Genomic DNA, 6,023 nt, shown 5'->3' with positions numbered 1-6,023 from the left:
TGTATGTGAAGCTTGGAAGCTTCAAGGGATCCTTCTGCCATCAAGGCTCTGCCTCAGCACGCCTCTCTGTGTCTCTTCCAGGTCCTGCAGCAAGGAAGAAGCTGCCCCAGGTGGTGGCAGCTGTGCAGCTGGTGTGCACCAACCCCAGCGCCCAGGTGAGCTGGTTTGGGAAGGGACAGTGCTGCCAGGGAAGGCAGAGAAGCCCTTTCCCTCGGGACAGCCTGACCAGGCCATGGCAGCAGCAGAAGCTTCTGCCGTGCCCTCGTCATCTCCCCGTGAGCCACAAAGGCTTCCCCAAGCGCAGGCAGCTTCCCTGTGGTTTGGACAGGGGTTGATAACCACGCTGTCCCCAGCAGGTGCACAGGGCAGTTCTGGAGCTCCGGCTCAGCTCCGGCTCCCAGAGCTGCTGGCCATGGGATGTGGTGGGGCACATCTTCAGCGAGTACAGCCGGAGCTCGGGCAGACTGGTAAGGACAGGGCAGGACACCGGGGCTGCGGCCGGTGCCGGGGCCGTGCTGAGAGCTCCTGCAGGCGCCCTTGCCCATGGGGAGCTCCACGCGGCAGGGCCATTGGCGCCAGCTCGGCCATCACAGCGGCCTCCACAGGGCTGTGCCATGGTGGTGGAGATGTCGGGGTGACGTGGGTTTGCCCCTGGACACACCACCCAGGGCTGCCTGCACGCCCCTCGGGCTGAGCTGTGCCCACACACACCTCCAGCAAAGCTGCCTTGTGAAGGGAGGGACAGACTGTGGGGACAGGACACCGTCCGTCCCGAAATGCTGATGGGCCATCAGCCCAGCTCAGCCCGCGCACACAGGTGGGCCTGGCTAGAGGAGCTTTCTGTGGTGTTTTGGTGCCCTGGCTCTCCAAAGCACGCCCTGCCCATCCCATAGCAGCCTGGGGCCCACATCCCTTCTGGCAAGGGGACAGGCTGTGTGGCAGCCCCTTGGGTGAGTGTTTCCAGCCGGGCACCCAGGAGATGGAGGCCAGGGACGGCCCAGCCTCCTGCTGGCTGCCAAGGATCTTCCCTCTCTGGCTGCAGCATCTGGCTGGCTGGGAGATGTGTGTGTGCCACTCTCCTCCAGGGCTCCAGGAGGCTGTTTTGGGAGCAGGGCAAAGGAAAGGGCTTCTGGATTCTCCTTCGGGAGGTTGCTGCTCCCGGGATGCTGGCACAGCAGCAGCGGTGGGGCCGTGCCTGAGCCTGGTGGGTCGGGAGCTGAGAGGAACGGGGGTTTTGCCAACTCTGTCTTACAGGCGGCAGGAGGCCCTTTAGCCTGGGAGCCCCAGGAGGACAGAGCTCTTCAGTCCCTGTGCGTGGACATCCTGGGCTCGCTGGATGTCACTCGGAGAGGGATGTCCCAAGTAAGTTGTCCCTGGCCTGCTGCTGTGGCCACTTCTTGCCTTCAGAGTGTTTTTAATTGCTCTTCCTCATGGCCTGAGCCTCTCCCCTCACGTGTGCTGAAGCACACGAGGCTCAGGGAAATGCAGACCATCCTTTACATCTTGGAGCCGAGTGGAAATGCCGATGTGCTGAATTGCCCGGTTCTTCTCTGCAGCTCCTGTGGCCCAGGCTGCTGCAGGACGTGGTGCCAGCCCAGTGCAGCGGCGTGCTCATCCCGCCGTCCCGCTGCCTGCGAGCCCTGCTGGAGAGACGGGAGAGAGCGGGATGCGAGGAAGAGGAGGAGCCCGATGCTGCGGACTCGCCGGAGCAAGGTAGGAGCCCCAGGGAGTGCTGCTGGGTTTGGAAGGGGCTCAGGCCAGTCTGTGTCTCCCTGTGCCCCACGAACCCTGAGCAGGAGCCCTGGAAAAGCAAAGGGCAGAGTCAGGCACTGGCTCCTGGGGAGCCGGGGCTCCTTCCTGGCCGTGCTGGATCTGCCTTCACCCCATGCGGGGCAGCCTGGGGAGCCCCCGGGCCAGCACTGTGGCCGTGCAGCTGCTCTCAGCCCCGTGTGGGCCACGGGAGGTACGAGGGTCAGGGCACGGTGGGGCCTCTTCATCTCACCAGCTGTTCCCCCTCCCCGCAGCCCGGCTGCCGGCTCCCCAGGCGCTGCTGGCTCGACCGCTGGTGAGTAGCGGGCAGTCCCGCCTGCTCCTGGGGGAGTCGGGTCAGTCCTGGGCCAGCCCTCTCCTGACAGGTCGGGCTGTGGCCGCATCTCGGGCTCAGCCTCTTCTCTTTCAGCTTTTCCTCTACAAGGCTCTCGGGACAGCGCTGGCAGGTTGTCGGGACCTCAGCCACGTCCAAGGGCAGGTGCTGAGGTTCCTCCAGGACACAGACTCTGTGGAGCTCTCTGAGACCCAGGTGAGATGATGCTCATGTCCTGAGCATCCTCTGCCTGTTGCTGGGGCAGAGGGAGGGCTGGTCCTGGCCCTGCTCCAGACCTCCCTGATGTGCCCATCGCTGCTGTTTCCCCCTTATTGCGTCGTCCTGCCGGGCCATTGTCACTGGCCATGGCTGAGTGCTCGGGCTGGAGCCCACTCCCCATTTCCCTGTGGTTGCAGGGGATGATTTCTGTGGTGTCCTATGCTGCTGAGACCCACTTCAACCTGGTGTTGGACACAGTGACCGCTTTCACCCGAGACAGGTTTTATGAGACTTCCACGGGCTGGAAGGTAAAGGATCCAGGGTTTCGCTCTTTGGCTTTCCTTGTTGTGACCTTATTTTCACTTCTACACCTTCTGTAGCCAAACTGTGGCAGCTGTGTTTATATCAGCCCTCTTGTAAGAGCTGCCCAAGACCTGTGTTTCAGAGGGGATGTCCCGGCATTGGGGCCCCTGAGCTGTGTTGGGAAGGGCAGCGGTAAATCCGCCAGCAGTGTGTGCGATGCGGGCTGCTCCCTGCTCCCCATCCCATGCCAGAGCCCCGGCTGCAGGACGGGAACAGCTCCCGGCCCCGGAGCTCGCAGCTCGAGGAGCTGCCGGGAGGTGCCCAGGGAAGGAAGGAGCTGGTGAGGGTGCGGGGTAGGACCGGGGCTGATGTCTGGGGACATCTCTGTTGTCACAGGCACAGCCGCCGCAGGGCACAGAGAGACCTCGGGCCACTCGTGCTGCTCTGATGTGCATGTATGGTGGCATCGCCCTGCGTGCCCCCAGGGAGCAGCTGCTCGCCCGCGTGGATAGGGAGATCATGGGCACCATCCTGCGGCTCTCCAGAGTAACACAGAGGGTAGGAGCATGAGCCATGCAGGGACAGGGACACCTGGGTGCCCTCGTTCCAGCCCCTTGGGGCCGGGGTGTACCAAGATGGACAAACTCCTTCTAAAGATCCCCCAAGGAAGGGTTTGTCCTCAACATCCAGATGCAAACCCCTGTGTGTCCCCCTGCCCATACTCCTCTTCCACCTCTCAGCCCTGCAGAGAGTTCAAGGGGTGCTTTGCTCTCTTTGCTCTCAGGAGATGCAGCTCAAGCTCGTCCTGGTGCAGAGTGTCGCTGAGGTCAGCTCTGCCATCCAGGCTGTGGGTGATGCTGGCAGCTTTGAGCTGTCCTCGAAGCAGGAGGTGACACAGCCCCTGCTGGTGAGTGCCTGCAGCAGGGACAGTCACACGGGGAAGCTTTGGGCTGCACTTTCCCCCGAGGGGCGATGGTCTCTGGGCTTCACGTGAGCTCCTGGAGCTGTGTCCTGAGCTGGGGGCCCTGGGGTGCAGGGTGGCTGTGGAGCAGGGTCCCCCCTGCGGTGCCTTTGGGGACCCGTGGGGTGACGGGGCAGTGTCTGCCCAGGCCTGGCAGCAGAGCCTGTCCCGGGGGAGGCAGGAGGGCCGTCCCGTGTCCGTGTCCACTGACAACTCTGCGCCTGTGTGTCTGTGACTTGCAGGACTGGATCAAGGGGGAGCCTGCGGACTCCCTGGTGTACGGAGCGTTTCAGGCCCCGGAGGAGTTGAGGTGAGGGCTGTTCCCGGCTCTGGGGACTCCCCGTGTGCCCCATCCCAGCTGGCCAGGGCAGCCCCAGCGGTGTTGAGCTGCTGGGGCTGTGGAGTGGGAGGGTGCTCCCCACTTTGGGTGTCTCCTGAGCCCCAGGGGTTCCTTACCCTGGGGTGGGGGTTTTGCTGCTGCCCGGGGGGAGGCAGGAGCTGCTGGAGCTGAGGGCAGCGCTTGCTGGCAGGGGCTGGGGTGGTGGGTTTGGGGCCCTCGATTAGGAGGAACCCAGGCATGGTTTGAGCCACTCTGGAGAGGGCTGGTAAATCCCCTTTCTCTTTTCTCTCCCTTTTTCCTCTGGCCAGCAAGCTGAGGCCAGCGCTGAGCAGGGAGGAGAACCGCAGCCTGCGGGCCGTGTGCTGCCGGGCTGTCCTGTCCTCTCCTTCCCAGCAGGGGATGAAGAGGGGCAGGACGGTGCGGGCAGCTCTGAACATGCAGGTACCACGGGGCAGTGCCCGCCACCCCGGGTCAGGATCCCCCCGGTGTGCCCTGGCAGCCCCCGTGACGCGGAACCTCAGCTCTCCTCTCCTGCTTCCAGCTGCTGCACAGGAGAAGTGTTGAAGATCTGGGCCACCTCATGGAGACTCTCCTGGCGGCAGAGGAGCCCTCAGCTGGCTTTGATGATGTGGTCCTTGTGAGTAGCCATGGGGAAAGTGTCGCAGGGGCAGGGAATCAAGGATTTAGCGGGTGACAGTAGGTGGACACCCCTTTGCTACGGGAACGTAGGGCTGTGGCCCCTCGCCCTGAGGCTGTGTGTCCAGTCAGGGGCTGAGCTGGGGCACAGCAGCGCCGGCCACCACGGCCTCAGGCCGGGCAGAGAAGTGGTCGCAGCCCGAGGGGAAGCCGAGAGCCGGCCATGGGCTGGGGGACAGCAGCCCGGGGAAGGCTGGAGCGGGGACACGCTGGCAGGGAAGCAGCACCTGGCCCAGGGCAGGGTCGGCTGGAGAGAGTGAGGCAGCGGAGGCTGCAGGGCCAGGGCTCCGTGGGGCTGGGGGCCGTGCCCGGAAGGGGCCAGAGAAGGACGGAGAGGAATCTCCAGGAGAGGAAGATCCCTGTGGTGAGAGAAATGCACCCTGCCCCAGGTCCTGCAGCACTGGCTGGGCTCCGACAGAGGGTAGGAGCGGGAGAGAGCCCTGCGGGTTTGTGCCCGTGTGCTGAGGGCCTGCAAGGAGCGAGCTGAGCTCACGGTGAGTAGGGACCCCCGCACACCCTGGTGTCCCCCCGCACTGTTCCTGGCCCTGCAAGGCAGCCCTGCCCCGCTGGTGCTGGGTCTGGGTTCCTGGGCAGCTCCTGCCGGCCCCTCTGCCCGGCTGCTGCTCAGGGAGCGGGACGGGCGACCCAGGCGAGCGGGTGCTGGGGCGCCTGTGACCCTTGTCCTGCTGCTCTCCCTGCAGAGGGGACGCCCTTGCCAGCAGCTGGGCTCCCTGGTGGGACTGCTGGTCTCTCCGACCAGTGACTGCCAGGACTCGTCCCGCCACAGGGCATGGCTCTGCATCAGCCACCTGGACCAAATGCAAGGTGAGGAGACCAGGCAGTTGTGTAATGAATAAAATTGTCTTCTTTAAATAGTTTTATGAAACCCTAAAACCCCTCAGCATGACTGCATTTAAAGAAATTGCAAACTAGACAAGAGCAGCCATCTGATAAGCTTTTATTTTGAACAGTGTCAGGATATTCCGGCTGGGCACCAAGCAGCTCCACTGGCTCAGATACGGGGGCTGCACCCCAAGGGAACTGCCCCAGTCTGAACGCTCCTGAATTCCGCAGCCCTGCGGCTGCCCTGGTGTGAGCTCTGCCAGGAGCTGAGGTGTGTTTGGGAATCCCCCCAGCAGCAATGAACAACAATACATTTGCTCTTTGTGTTGCACCTGTGGCCTCTGGTTGTTCTGCCGCCTGCCTGTGTCAGCTCACACAGCGTCAGCAACGGAGACATCCCAGCAGCAGCTTTGGAAGTCCCATTTCAGGTTACAGTGTGGTATAGATGTGCTGTCTGATCCGATCGTGTTAATATTTGATATGTTCTTGGTAAAATCTCTTTATATTCTAAATGGAGTTTCAGATGTGGGAGGGGGAGGTTCCCCCTCACCTCTGTGTGTTACAGGGGGGACATCAGC

General features: G+C 63.1%; 1 long non-coding RNA gene across 1 annotated transcript; it reads left to right on the top strand.

Moving 5' to 3' along the window:
• Window positions 1–3,403: 3,403 nt before the first annotated feature.
• On the top strand, window positions 3,404–4,283 carry LOC309447889. The gene is made up of 3 exons (XR_014185683.1): window positions 3,404–3,512; window positions 3,809–3,876; window positions 4,215–4,283. It is a non-coding gene; the product is annotated as an uncharacterized lncRNA (long non-coding RNA).
• The last annotated feature ends 1,740 nt before the right edge of the window (window positions 4,284–6,023 follow it).

The sequence above is a fragment of the Streptopelia decaocto genome (assembly GCF_964273445.1).
Source record: "Streptopelia decaocto genome assembly, chromosome: 19".
Lineage (NCBI taxonomy): Eukaryota > Metazoa > Chordata > Aves > Columbiformes > Columbidae > Streptopelia > Streptopelia decaocto.
This window is presented reverse-complemented; position numbering and strand designations above follow the sequence as displayed.